Below are 13,045 nucleotides of genomic sequence, written 5' to 3'. Positions count from 1 at the left end.
CTGTTGCCTGAGGGCTTACTTGAGAAGTAGACTGGGCTGGAAAGGGGCCACCACAAATGTTAGTTCCTCTAGGGTAGGTGTCACAATGCATGTGATTCAGAAGGATATATTCTTCCTCCAGATCAGAGAAAAGTTGATTTATAAGGACTGTAAATAGCCAGAAACTATTGAGGATTGGGAGAACAAAGAGGACATCCTCCAGTCATCCCTCTAAGTCTCTGCAGCAGCAGGTGAGACTCATAGGCCCCATGGGATCACAAACGAGACCACCGTCCATGCTTGGCTGGGAAGGAGGTGTTCAGGCTGCAGCTGCTGCCCCCAGCACAGCTTGTGTTGCTCTATTCAGTATCCATACAGTGACAAAAATCTAAGCAGTCCCAGAAGCAGAGACTCAGGCCTGTCTCAGTCCTCTCTAGTCCCAGTCAAGTTCTCCCATCCCTGACCCACAGTGTCACAAACCTCCTTGTCCCCTCTCCCCATGGCCACACAAACCTTGCACTCTCCAGCAACCACAGGGCATAGGGAAATTCTCTAATCCATCATTTACAGCCTAAGAGATACAAATCTCTCTTGAATACCTCCGCAAAAGCATTTCACCAGCGGCTATACAATATAACAATCTGGATGCAACCTTTTGGCACAAGAAATCCGCAGACCAGAGAGTAAAGGGGTATGTGGGGGGACAATATCCCTTTATTCTCACTTCATCCTTAAACCCCTCCCCAACACAGGCCAGAGATTATGCCAGTGCCATAGCACTAAGCTAACTGCACCTTTGATCTTCAGCATAGCACTTCTCAGCCTGGCCTTAGATGTTTGCCCTTGCATCTCCCACACCACACAGTCCTCGCTCACTTTAATCCTCATTGCATTTATTTGTCCACATATTAACACAGCTTTCCTGCGAAACAGAAGTCACTTTGCAATAACAGAGATTACCCCTGCTTTTGTAAAGGATGCAGCGTCAAAGGAAACTAATAATACTGTGGTGTAAGAAGTACACTACTACACAGCTACAAACCTAAACTCTAAGGTGGATCAGACCAGTCAACTAATTTGTTCTGATGCCTGCAGAGCAGGAGGACGTGACAGGGCCAAATACCTAATGGCAAAAAAGCAAACCATTTCTCCACCAACACACCATCCCAAGCTCCCAAACAAGCCAATGTCTAGTTTTATCAGTTCATACTCACATCATTTCTAAACAGCAGAGCCTGCATCACTGATAGGCAGTTCATTAAAACTGACTTTAGAAATCGCAGTTTTCTTCATATTCCAGCTGTGATTTCTAAAGGGGTTTCTGCTTCTTTCACACTAGAAGCAACAGTATTCATCTGTATATGCAGCATTCAAATCCTTCACAGTGTCCCTTGGCTTGTTTCCTCTGTAAGACAGCTACATCCAAAAATTACTGAAGCTGGCTTGATTTCTACTTATTTATTGTCAACTTATGAAATGTTTCTCAAAACACTCACTAGGCCCATGCACTAAATAACACTTGGCTAATGGCATAAGTCCAGCTTCCTCTCACAGCAAATGCCTGCACTACTAGATAAGCCCTGAAGCATGACTAGAAGGTCAAAATACGTGTGCTCCCTGTTCCCGTCCCAGATAGGACTCTTCCGAGAAAACCTCTGCTCCTGGAAAATGTAAAGGCTGCCAATTTTGCATCAGAAGAAGGGTAAGCCAGAACTCCAACTGAGCAATGTTGTGAAGATGACAGTTCATTAACACTGAGTATCTCTGTGCCATTGGACAAGCCTTCACTTCAGCCCTGGAGATGGTGAGAGAACTATACTGACTGGGTGGAAAGTCGTAGCATTTAAAAAGCCAAACCACAAACGCTGCCTGAAACAGAAAAGTCCAGACTTGGACCCACATACTTAAATGTCCTAAGTCATCCTGAATTTAAATATGGGGTTTTTTTACCAGAAAAAAATGCACTGCTGACTCCTGTGGTGTACTATGAGGCCTATTACACAGAGGCAATGAACACAGCTAATTCCAGTGCACACCTGCTGAGATGAGGTTCTGGAGATCCAATGATGCAACTCCCAAAAAGCACATTTTTTAGTGCAGTGAGAATTCAGAGATGGATATAGATAATCCCCGAGTTAGATCGCCAGGAGAACTTTCAATCAACATTCCTCTCTTGCTTTTTGTGGCTGAGGATAACTGGGAACTGTTCAAAAACCCCTTTATCCATACCAGGCTCACCTCAGCTATTTGAGTAATGATTCACTACTACTGCAGTGCAAAACAGATGACCACTGTAGTCCTCATTGCCTTCCAGCAATGAAAAAGCAAAAAGCAACAGGCAGATGCCTTCTGCAGTAACTCCAAAGTGATCTCCTGATCTGTCCATCATAAATAGCTAAACCAATTTTGAGATGGCAAATCAGACACTTCAAATCAGAAGGAATCAATGCAACACATCCATGCTTTTAGATCAAAGGATGGGAACATGCATGTGGACGTATTATATATAAGGAAGGTTACCTCACCAACTTGTATGGCTTCTGAGACGCTATTTGTAAACAGGAGCTACATTATTAGAACAGTCTTGCAAAATTTAAGAGCTTCGACAGAAAGAAATAAGACTAAGTCTAAAATAGGAAATGTTGGGATTCCTCTGCTAGTAACTAGAAACAGCACCTAGACAAACTTATCTGCTGACAAAAGCAACTTCTGGGTGGCACTCACATCTCTGGAGAGTAGCATTCCATCTAAAGCTTGTGTGAGTTTTGCAGCTGAACACAGCCTTTCTCCCAAAGCACTGCCTAGGGGTCAGTGAACTGTTCCACAGCCCAGTTCTCCTCCTAAGAGCAAAGCCAGTTCCAGTATCAGCGGTTTTCTGGAGACTAACTGCCCTTGTCTACAAAGAAGAAAACACAGTAGAATTTTCTAACAGCTTTCTAGAAATCATACAGCAGCTTCACAAATAATGAAAATTACTAAAACTTCTCCATTTCTCTTCTAACATTTAATGGCAGGCCTCTGAGAGAAACATCAGAAGACAATTCCAGTCATGCACTGGTTCAGAAGATGTACAAACATGTCATTTGGCTTCGATGTGAACATCCAGACTTAATTTTAAGCATGTATTTTTGAAGAATACAAAGTTTTAACAAAAGGATCTAGCAAAATCCTTTTCTCTTGCAAAACAGTTATGAGCCCTTGCAAATGAAACCAAACAACAACACTGAGTGAGGTGGTTCAACTAAGTTGGAGATGCCACCGAGGATGAATCACCCAGCACTCTCCATCAAAACAGTTCCCACAAAGAAAAAAAGGCAGGTTGTGGTCATAGGAGACTCCCTTCTAAAGGGAACAGAAGGCCCTATATGCAGGCCTGACTCACTTCTTAGGGAAGTCTGCTGCCTCCCTGGGATCAGGGTTAAAAACGTAAAAAAAAACCTTCCTGCCCTGATTGGGCCCTCAGACTATTACGCCCTAATAATTTTTAAGGTAGGCAGCGATGAAACTGGAAAGAGAAAACTAAAGACAACCAAGAGAGACTTCATGGCCTTGGGACACATGGTCAAGGGAACAGGAGCACAAGTAGTGTTTTCATCTGTCCCCAGAGTTGCAGGGTATGACGAGGAAAGATGCAGAAAGACCCACCAAATCAATACCTGGCTGAGGGACTGGTGTCACCGGCAGAATTTTGGGGTTTTTGACCACAGGTTGGCTTACATGGCAGCTGGCCTGCTAGCAACAAATATGACACACCTGTCTCAAAAGAGGAGAGGGATCCTGGAGCAGGAGTTAGCAGGGTTCATTGAGATGGCTTTAAACTAGATTTGAAGGGTGGAGGGGAGGAAACGACATGTGGCAGAAGCATACCTAAGGGTTACATGCCAGCACTTGAGGGTTGTGCTAGCAAGGCACTTTGGTCTGCCATCCCAATGGAGGTAGGGGATGGAGAGCCATGCAGTAAGAGAAATACAAGGATTACTGCTGTGTTAGAAACCATTGAAACACTTGAAGATGGCCACAGAGGAATTATGGCTTCTCACCAGAAAAGGTGGCGGAATCAATGGTCCATCTGAAGTGCATCTATACAAATGCACCCAGCATGGGCAACAAACAGGAGAAGTCATTGTGAGGCAGAAAAACTACAATATAATTGCCACCACATAAACATGGCAAGATGACTCTCATAACTGGAGTGCTGCATTAGATGGCTATAAACTCTTCAGAAGGGACAGGCAAGGAAGGAGAGGAGGCGAGGTAGTGATGTATATTAGGGAGCATTTTGATTGTCTGGAGTTTAATGAGGGTGATGATAGGGTTGAGTGTCTATGGGTGAGAGTCTTGGGGAAGGGCAAAAAGGCGGACATGCTGGTGGAGGTCTGTTACAGACCACCCAACCGGGACGAAGAGGCAGATGAAATATTTTGCAAGCAGCTGGGAGAAGTCTCCTGATTACTAGCCCTTGTTTTTATGGGGGACTTCAACCTACCAGATGTCTGCTGGAAATACAACACAACAGAGAGAAAGTAGTCTATGAGGCTCCTGGAGTGCATGGAAGACAAGTTCCTGACACAGCTGGTTAGTGAGCCTAATAGGGAAGGAGCCCCACAGGATCTGTTGTTTGTAAATAGAGAAGGACTTGTGGGCAATGTGTCGGTTGGAGGCCACCTTGGGTATAGTGATCATGAAATGACTGAGTTTTCTATTCTTGGAGAAGTTAGAAGGGTGGTCAGCAGAACTGCTACTTTGGACTTCCAAAGGGTAGACTCTGATCTGTTTATAAGGGTGGTTGGCAGAGTCTCGTGGGAGACAGTACTGAAGGACGAAGGAATTCAGGAAGGCTGGTCTCTCTTCAAGAAAAGAATCTTAGAGGCACAAGGAGCAGGCTGTCCCTGTGTGCCAGAAGGCGAACCAGCAGGGAAGAAGGCCAGCCAGGCTGAATAGAGAGCTTTGGCTCGAACCTAGGAATAAAAAGAGAATTTATAACATTTGAAAGGAGAGGCATGCTACTCAAGAGAAAAACAAGAATTCTGTGAAGTTTATGCAGGGAGAAAATTAGAATGGCCAAAGCCCAAACAGAGCTGACCTGGCTACCACTGTTAAAGACAAGAAATGTTTCTATAAATATATCAGCAACAAAAAGAGGCCTAAGGAGAATCTCCATCCCCTGATGGATGCAGGAGGGAACACAGTGCCATAAGATAAGGGAAAACCTGAGGTACTAAATGCCTTCCTTGCTTCAGTCTTTAATAGTCAGAACAGTTGTGCTCCAGGTACTCAAGCCTCTGAGCCTGAAGACATGGTTGGGAAGCAGAATGAAACCACAATGATCCCAGGGGAAACGGTTAGTGACCTGCTACACCTCTTGGACACCCACAAGCCTATGGGGTGAGATGGGATACATACACGGATGCAAAGGGAGCTGGCGGAGGTGATCACTAAGCCACTTTCTATTATCTGCCAGCAGTCCTGGCTAACTAGGGAGGTCCCAGCTGACTGGAAGCTGGCTAACGTGACACCCATCTACAAGAAGGGTCAGAAGGAGGATCCAGGAAACTACAGACCTGTCAGTCTGACCTTGGTGCTGGGTAAGGTCACGGCGCATATCATACTGAGTGACACTACACCGCATATACAAGAAAACCATGCAATGACACCCTGTCAGCATGGCTTTCTGAAATGCAGGTCCTGTTTGACCAACCTGATCTTCTACAGAAAGGCGACCCGTCTCAGGGAAAGGCTGTGTTTAATAATACTAAAAAAAAAAAAAAAAAAAATCTACCAAAACATGAATACGTCGTGGATAATAGCACAACAAGGTAAAGTATAGTATACTATTCATCTAACTGGGTTTCGTTTTTTTGGGGGGTTGGGAAAAAGCTGTAGAATTTATTTAAAGGCCAGGTTAGTTCAGAGCTCTTTATCCTGTTTTTTTTAAAATCACATGCAAAATTTATAATCCAATAAACTTCCAAGAAAGGTTTTTGCCTTCACAGCACTAGCGCACACCATATATCTCCAACCACCTGAAACATCCAAAGTGTCACACACAGCTGAGCAAAGCCTGGAACCACAACTAAGGAAATCCTTTTTTTTTTTCTCCCCCATCTTTCTCTTTTTCTAGCTATTCTGCAATATTTTATTTCATAGTTGAAACACTACAATAAAGTACCTATGCATTAGGTATGCAAGCTAACCAGACAAGGGATTAGATGAAGCAAAGATTAAACTTTATTTAACATGAACAGAAATGTTCTAAAAGATGGCAAAGCCTCTAAAACTGATCAAGTGATTTGCTTTAAATTAGATCATGGTGAAAACTGTGAGGTGTTTCTAAAACAGACAGAAAAAGACCAAATCTGTACTTCCAAATGGAGAAAATGATATATTCCATTTCACCTCAACAAAAACAACTTCTAAGCGGCTATGACATTTTGCTACAGTAGGAACACCACACAGTGAAGTTTCTGCTAGGATACTTGGATCTGAGATGATGGAAGATTGAGGACCTTCAGGTTCCAAGGGAGCTGGCAGTACTCAGCCCCTTTCCGCATTTAGCCCCCAGGCACTATTCTACAAGAGAATATCCTCAGACTTGCCTCAAGCATTTTGGACAAAGTACAATTTAAGAAGGGGTTACTACTGGTATTATAAACTGCAGTTTATATTCTTCTGGTTAAGCCATTCTTCCATGAAGCCAATGGTAGGAAAAAAAAATAAATAAATCAGAGCTCCAGATTAGCCAACCACTTCTTAGCACAAACTATTTCTGTGCTGGCTACCTACACCCAATCAGGAAACTGAACCCTTTCTATAGAAATGTGAAATATGACCTCAAGTGGTCTAGCTGTCCAAACGTATCAGTACCAGTACAGTTTTCTATCAGAAGTATAAATACATGAAAATAAGTATATAAGCTATTCATCACTGAAATCCCACAGAGGAAATCACTAGAGATTCCCATTTCTGGCAGGCTATCTGAGAAGGGAAAATAAATGTTTCATTGCACTTGCTTATATTGATTTGCCCCAGTATTTCTGTATAGTTACTAGCTAATACAATACAGCTTTTCACGATAATGGAAAATATAAGATCAAACTAAGGTATGCTACAGTAGGTCAAATGAAAAAACATTCAACTCTGCAGAAGTTTAGATTAAAATCCAAGCTTTCTATATTTTGAACCATCCTTCTTCCAAATTATATTCTTCGCAGTGCCCCATGGCCTTTACTGTAAGGACTGCACAAGCAGATCTCTTCACAAATTATAATTCGTGAATCTACAACTTGTACCTACTTCGAAAAAAATGACAGGGTGGGTATGGAGGTTATTCTTCCTGGAACTAGCTGCTCTTTGAAGGGTAAATTTGTTAAACACAAATCTGTTTACTGAATCTGAGAAATATTTATTAAAGACATACAATCAGTTTCTACTTAAGTAGGTAAAATGTTATTTCATATGTCTGTGTACAGCATCAGAAGAGATCGCATAGCCCTCTTAGGGGGTTAAAGTTATAGTCTCCAAAACTCTGTCTACTTAGCATCTGCACTTTTTATTATGTGCACTGTTGAGTCTGTCTGAGGACCTTCAAAGCAAGCACCATTTTGTGCAAAAGACACAATACAAGTTGCATTACAGTAAGAAGCACAGAAAGTCACCAAACATAAAACACACATCAAACATGAAGTTAAAGATCGTAAGAAGTTTTGTATGAAGTTTTCTAGCCAGGAGATGAAACTGAAAGAGCAAATCAATGAGGTGGAAAGAGAGGAATAATTCCAGATGGTGATGAAGCCATTCCCTCGGTCACAGCTGCCGTGGTGACAGGAAGCAAGGCAGGGCAGGGAGGAAACCAGCTCTGCTGGATCCGAGCCGCAGGAGACAGAGGGGACAGAGATTGCTGGACTGAATAAACAGCTCCTATTGGGAAACCAAGCAAAAGCAGTTTCAGGGTAGTTTTTGTAGCAGATGGGCAAGTAACTGAAGGGCTTGAACTGTTTTTTTTATGGCAGTATGAGGAACTAAACAGCTTCATTCTGTGCATGCTAGAAACACATCACGACAAGGGAAAATAATGGTGAATGCCAGAGGAAACCGCATCACACAGAAATATTTTAAAATGCTTGGAAAAGACACAGTATCATGTGCAGGGCCAGTGAGAGACTGTTTTATGAATAAAAGCGATGTAAAAAGCAGATCATCAATAAGGAAGAATACAGCTATCATAAAAAAAAAAGTGAGGAAAGTCAGTTACTTTATTCATTTTCTGAGCACAAAATAAAGCATGAAGTACTTATTTTGGGTAGAAAAACACTGAAATAAGAGTTCAGGGTGCACTGGAAAAAAAGAAACACTTCTTCCAGATCCTTATATGCATGTCAAAAGCTAAGTGGGTAATGTACATTATAGGTTTACTTCTAAGTTTACCTGCATTGTCAGTTCCAGGCAGAGCTTTTTTTGTACAGAATCATACTCAGGTACTCTGTTGACCGCTGGTGGACAGCCAAGGATGAAACAGGTCCCAAGCACTTCCCAAATATAACCACTCTTCACTCTAAGAATGTGCAATTTATCAGCTACTCAAGCTCAGAATTAAAAAGCTCCCTAATAACATTTAAACAGTCAAAATGCTATATATCTATGTAACCAACAAGGAAGTATTTCTAGCCATTTTTAATATGAAAGAATTTCCCTGTGGGGCTGAGAATGAGAAATGTCCACCCAAGAAGTAATCACTTGAACATTTGCAAGGTATTAAACAGAAGCCAAGAATTTAAAATATCATTTGAAACAGAGCTGTTATGTCACCTCAGCAGTGCTGTAGTTCACAAAATGGCTAAAATATTCCAGCTAAAATAATATGAATGCTTTTCCCAAGTCTCCATGTATGACTTCCCATCTCCTAATACAGGTTTAACACTGACACACACCTTCTCTTTTTTGTAAACTAATTCTCTATGAGGTCTTGCTCTTTCTTTTCAAAGTGTTATGAAGGTGGGATAGTGGGAAATACAAATTTCAAGTCTCAGACCCTCTTTCTAAAGATCTGTAGCATAAAAGAAAAAAAAAATTCGCCTGCCAACAGATTCTTATTTAAAATGAGCCAACTTTATGTCTGCTGTGTCTAGTAATCATTTTCTGGTTGATGGATAAACTTTGTAGGTCAAAACACAAAATTAAAAAAAAAAAATCTCATCTGAGAAATAAAAGAAGCCAGTCACATCCTGTGCATTCATCTTAAGGAACTACATTAAGCAAATATAGCTACCAAGCTGGTATCACTGTGAAAATAGTTTGCACTGAGAATTGTATTGCTCATAGTGAATCCTCCAGTGGCAAGAGCACATGCTGAGGCCAAAGGCTTCATCTGCTCAAAGAAAGTAGAAAATCTTCCTATGAAATGAAAGGCTGAAGAGTCCTGTATCTCAAAATTATCCACTTAAGGGATATTTTGGGTCTCATATTCATTCAGAATATTTTATCTACACTATATGAAGGACAGATATCCCTAGCCCACAACAGGATTGCTCATATAGTAGATCTCAGGCTACCACCAATTTTAGTGGAGGGATTAGTTACTTGAGAAAGAAAATACTTTTCTCCATCATAAGTAATTCTTACAGACTTCTCAGACACCAGGAATATTTGCACCAGGGGAAAAAGCAACATGTATTACACATATTATTTGTACAAAAACTCACGCTGATCTAAAACTAGATAAATATTTACAGATTATCCATAAGATTAAGTTAATTGATCAATAAGTGGGTCAGTTCATAATAAAATGATGCCTACTGATGTCTGTTTTACTGCATTGGACATGATTCATATCCTCAACATGGATTAAGAGGGCATTAACACAGCAGAACATATAGATTCTCTATACCTCACCTTCCAGCCTCAACTTAGGGGCACAGGGATTTCTGTTCTATAAACGTACATCATTACCTACAAAAAACCTATTTCTTGTTATGGTCGAAGAGGTAGAGGTGTTGAATAAAACAGCACTTTACGAACTACCAAAAGACACCCCTCACAAAAACCAAAAATAATCCACAATCCTCCACCTTTTTCTTAGCCAGACGGTTGTGAGCTCAGCCAGGCAGATCTTTTAACCTAACAAGCAGTTTACAAGCACTGGGAGACATACACCTTGGGCTGAAATGCTAAGAATATATCCTTTCATTGTTCTAACTGTCATAGCAATAGAAGATTAAATATGCATGGTATTTTCTGGAAGCTAAGCAATTACATTATTTCCAAATAGTGTATACTATTATTTGCTACTGTTATACTTCACTTGAGGAAAAACTGCCATTTGCAGTGCTACAGAACACAGCACAATGGAAGAAGAAAACATCATGGTATAATGCATCATTCTTGTATTTGGAAGAAATCCAAATGGAAAAGTTTCTGATTGACAAAGCTGGCTCAAGTTATACTAAAGATCTTTGCTTCATCTACTGGATTCCTGGTCTCAGGAAAACAAAAGTACGTGGTTGGAACTGCAGAGAATGAAATTAATAAATGAATTTACTGGAATACAAACAAAACCCGGAACTTACTATGGATGCATAAGTGCTGATCAATAGTATAAATTTGGGCCTGTAGAAGCTTAACAACTAACCAATTAAAAAGAAAATAACAACCAAAGGAAGTGTGATCAAACATGTTCTTAAACGTAGTATGAACATAACATACATTCAGCAGTATTGTTTAAATATGATAAAGATAGGATACCATGGGTTTTGTGCTTCTCTTTGCAACAGTTAAATATTACATGCATGTCTGTGCAAACACACAGTGCATCATCTCATTTCCAAGCACTCCTAAACAATGAGAAACGTACCGATGATTTCTCATGAAACAACATTTTTCCCCTAGTATACTGGAAAATCCTCTGTATTGGATAAGTGATTATACATTCATTTAGAAAATTCATTCTAACATTTTCAAGCTAATAGTTTGTTTTCTTCAACATTAGCATTGGACCATTATTCTAGCTCCAGAACTGAATTCTATCCTGCTGAATTAAGGTCAAAATCAGTACTCCTACTGCTGCAAGAGAAGCTTACATCTTACTAAAAAAAAAAAAAATAAATGTACTGTTAATTTATTTTGATAAGGAAAAAAAGTGAACAAAACTCCTATTTCAAAAATATAGCACTAATTCTATGAATATATTAGTAAATAAATGTTCATTTTCTTAAACAGGTAAAAATTCACAAATTAAAACTAGAAAGATTTGGCATACAAGGCTTTAGATTCTACATATTCCTTGTATTAACCACCTGAATAGCAGTTACATGTTAATAGCTATTACACACACATAACTTTAATGTTCAAGTGTGGTTCTATGAAAGGAAACTTCCAAATAAACATTACGAATGTCTCAAATGTCATTTCTTCTTAAAGGACTGAAACAATCCCATGTTTGCCTTTGTACTAAGATTATATATTTCCACATTGTATGTTGAATATAATACTAAATTTACTGTTAAAAGATAATTTTTAAACTGCAGTGATACCTACAGCCTGTGTGCTCAGCTCCCTAATGGACAAATTCATATGAAATATATTGCCCCCCTCCCGATATGGTTCTATTTGCCAAAGTGGGCATTTTAAAAGTGAGATGGGCTGGTAAGGTCTCTGTCAATTTAAAATAACAGAATGGCAAGTTTCAAAGGTGTTAACACTATGCCACTCAACTCATAAGTTTTGCTTTTAATTACATGAAAAGCAAGAATGTGTGCATGGCTGTTCATGAGCCAAGCCGTTCTGCCAATGCAAGGGGTCAGTCTCTGGACTGACAGGCTGCAGAACATGCCCACTGCTCAATGCTGCACCAGGATTAACCAGCTCTTACAGTTCACAGTAGGTTTGGTTTATTGGGTTTTGTTTGTTGTTTGGTTGGGGGCGGGAGGGATAGTTTTGGGTTTTGTGCATTTTTGGTTGTTGTTTTTTTTAATTTAAACATGTTAGCAAAGTGTGAAAGTTTATATTATTACTGCCAAAGCTCTGAAAAAAACCTGTCCACTGTGAAAAACTGTCCTGTACTTCCCAAAGAGGCTATGAGAAAGTGACTGAGAGATGTCAGTGAGATAGGTGCACCACTAACAGCCTCGTGATACTACAGTCAAGGAAGCCAGTTAAAGGTGATGCATATCAAAGGCAATTTCTTACATCTGGAAGCAAGTAAGTTTGATCACAGAATCATTTTGGCTGTAAGAGATCCTCAGGATCATCAAGTTCAACTATAACATAACTCTAGCATTAAACCATGTCCCTAAGAACCTCGTCTAAATGCCTTTCAAACGTCTCCAGGGATGGTGACTCCACCACTTCCCTGGGCAGCCTGTTCCGATGCGCAACAATCCTTTCCGTGAAGAATTTTTTCTAATATCTCATCTAAACCACCCCTGATCTCCTTGAAACTGAGAAAGTCTATAAAAAAATACATTTAACCTGTAAAGGCCCTCTGAATTGCAGACTCATTTCTCATCATAGCCAATATTCTGCAAGACCATTCCACAACTCGTGAGTTAATGAAAAGTTATTAACACCAAAAGCTTTTACAGCTCCAACATTATTTGACATAACAGTTACAGATGCTAGATTCCTATGCCTTGAAGTGGTACAATTTTATACAAGATATATTCAATCAATGGTAAAAACCAGTGTAGCAAGTAAAATACTAGACATAGCTTGTGTATACTGTAAGAAACTAGGAGACATATCATTTTAAAAGGTGCTTAAACGAAACTATAGAAAACATATTCTACTGAACAGACGTTGCAATTACATTGTCTTAAAGTATTTCTTCCTAGTGTTATAAAAATTGCTGTAGCAATGAGCAGTTGCTCCATAAAACTTGCAGGAAGTCAACATTTCTCATAAGGAGCTTAAGAGACATTACAGCTTCAGTATCTCTGAAACCTCATTCCTATTTGACATCTCAGAGGGGACAGGATGCTGGTAAAGAGGTCTTGAGAAATTAGATTCTCCCTTAAACCATGAATCAATCCAAACCAATTACTGGCTTGGATTCTGATACGTATTTTGCATAAAT

At 40.1% G+C, this 13,045-nt stretch overlaps 2 protein-coding genes across 3 annotated transcripts in view; both read right to left on the bottom strand.

The window, feature by feature from the left end:
* The window catches only part of LOC136114746 (large ribosomal subunit protein eL37), a 354,179-nt gene that overhangs the window by 179,124 nt on the left and 162,010 nt on the right, over positions 1 to 13,045 (bottom strand). The gene's annotated exons all lie outside the window — the stretch shown is intronic.
* Positions 1 to 13,045, bottom strand: part of PLCXD3 (phosphatidylinositol specific phospholipase C X domain containing 3) — an 87,100-nt gene that overhangs the window by 73,629 nt on the left and 426 nt on the right. The gene's annotated exons all lie outside the window — the stretch shown is intronic.

This window comes from Patagioenas fasciata, chromosome Z (assembly GCF_037038585.1).
Source record: "Patagioenas fasciata isolate bPatFas1 chromosome Z, bPatFas1.hap1, whole genome shotgun sequence".
Taxonomy (NCBI): Eukaryota; Metazoa; Chordata; class Aves; order Columbiformes; family Columbidae; genus Patagioenas; species Patagioenas fasciata.
This window is presented reverse-complemented; position numbering and strand designations above follow the sequence as displayed.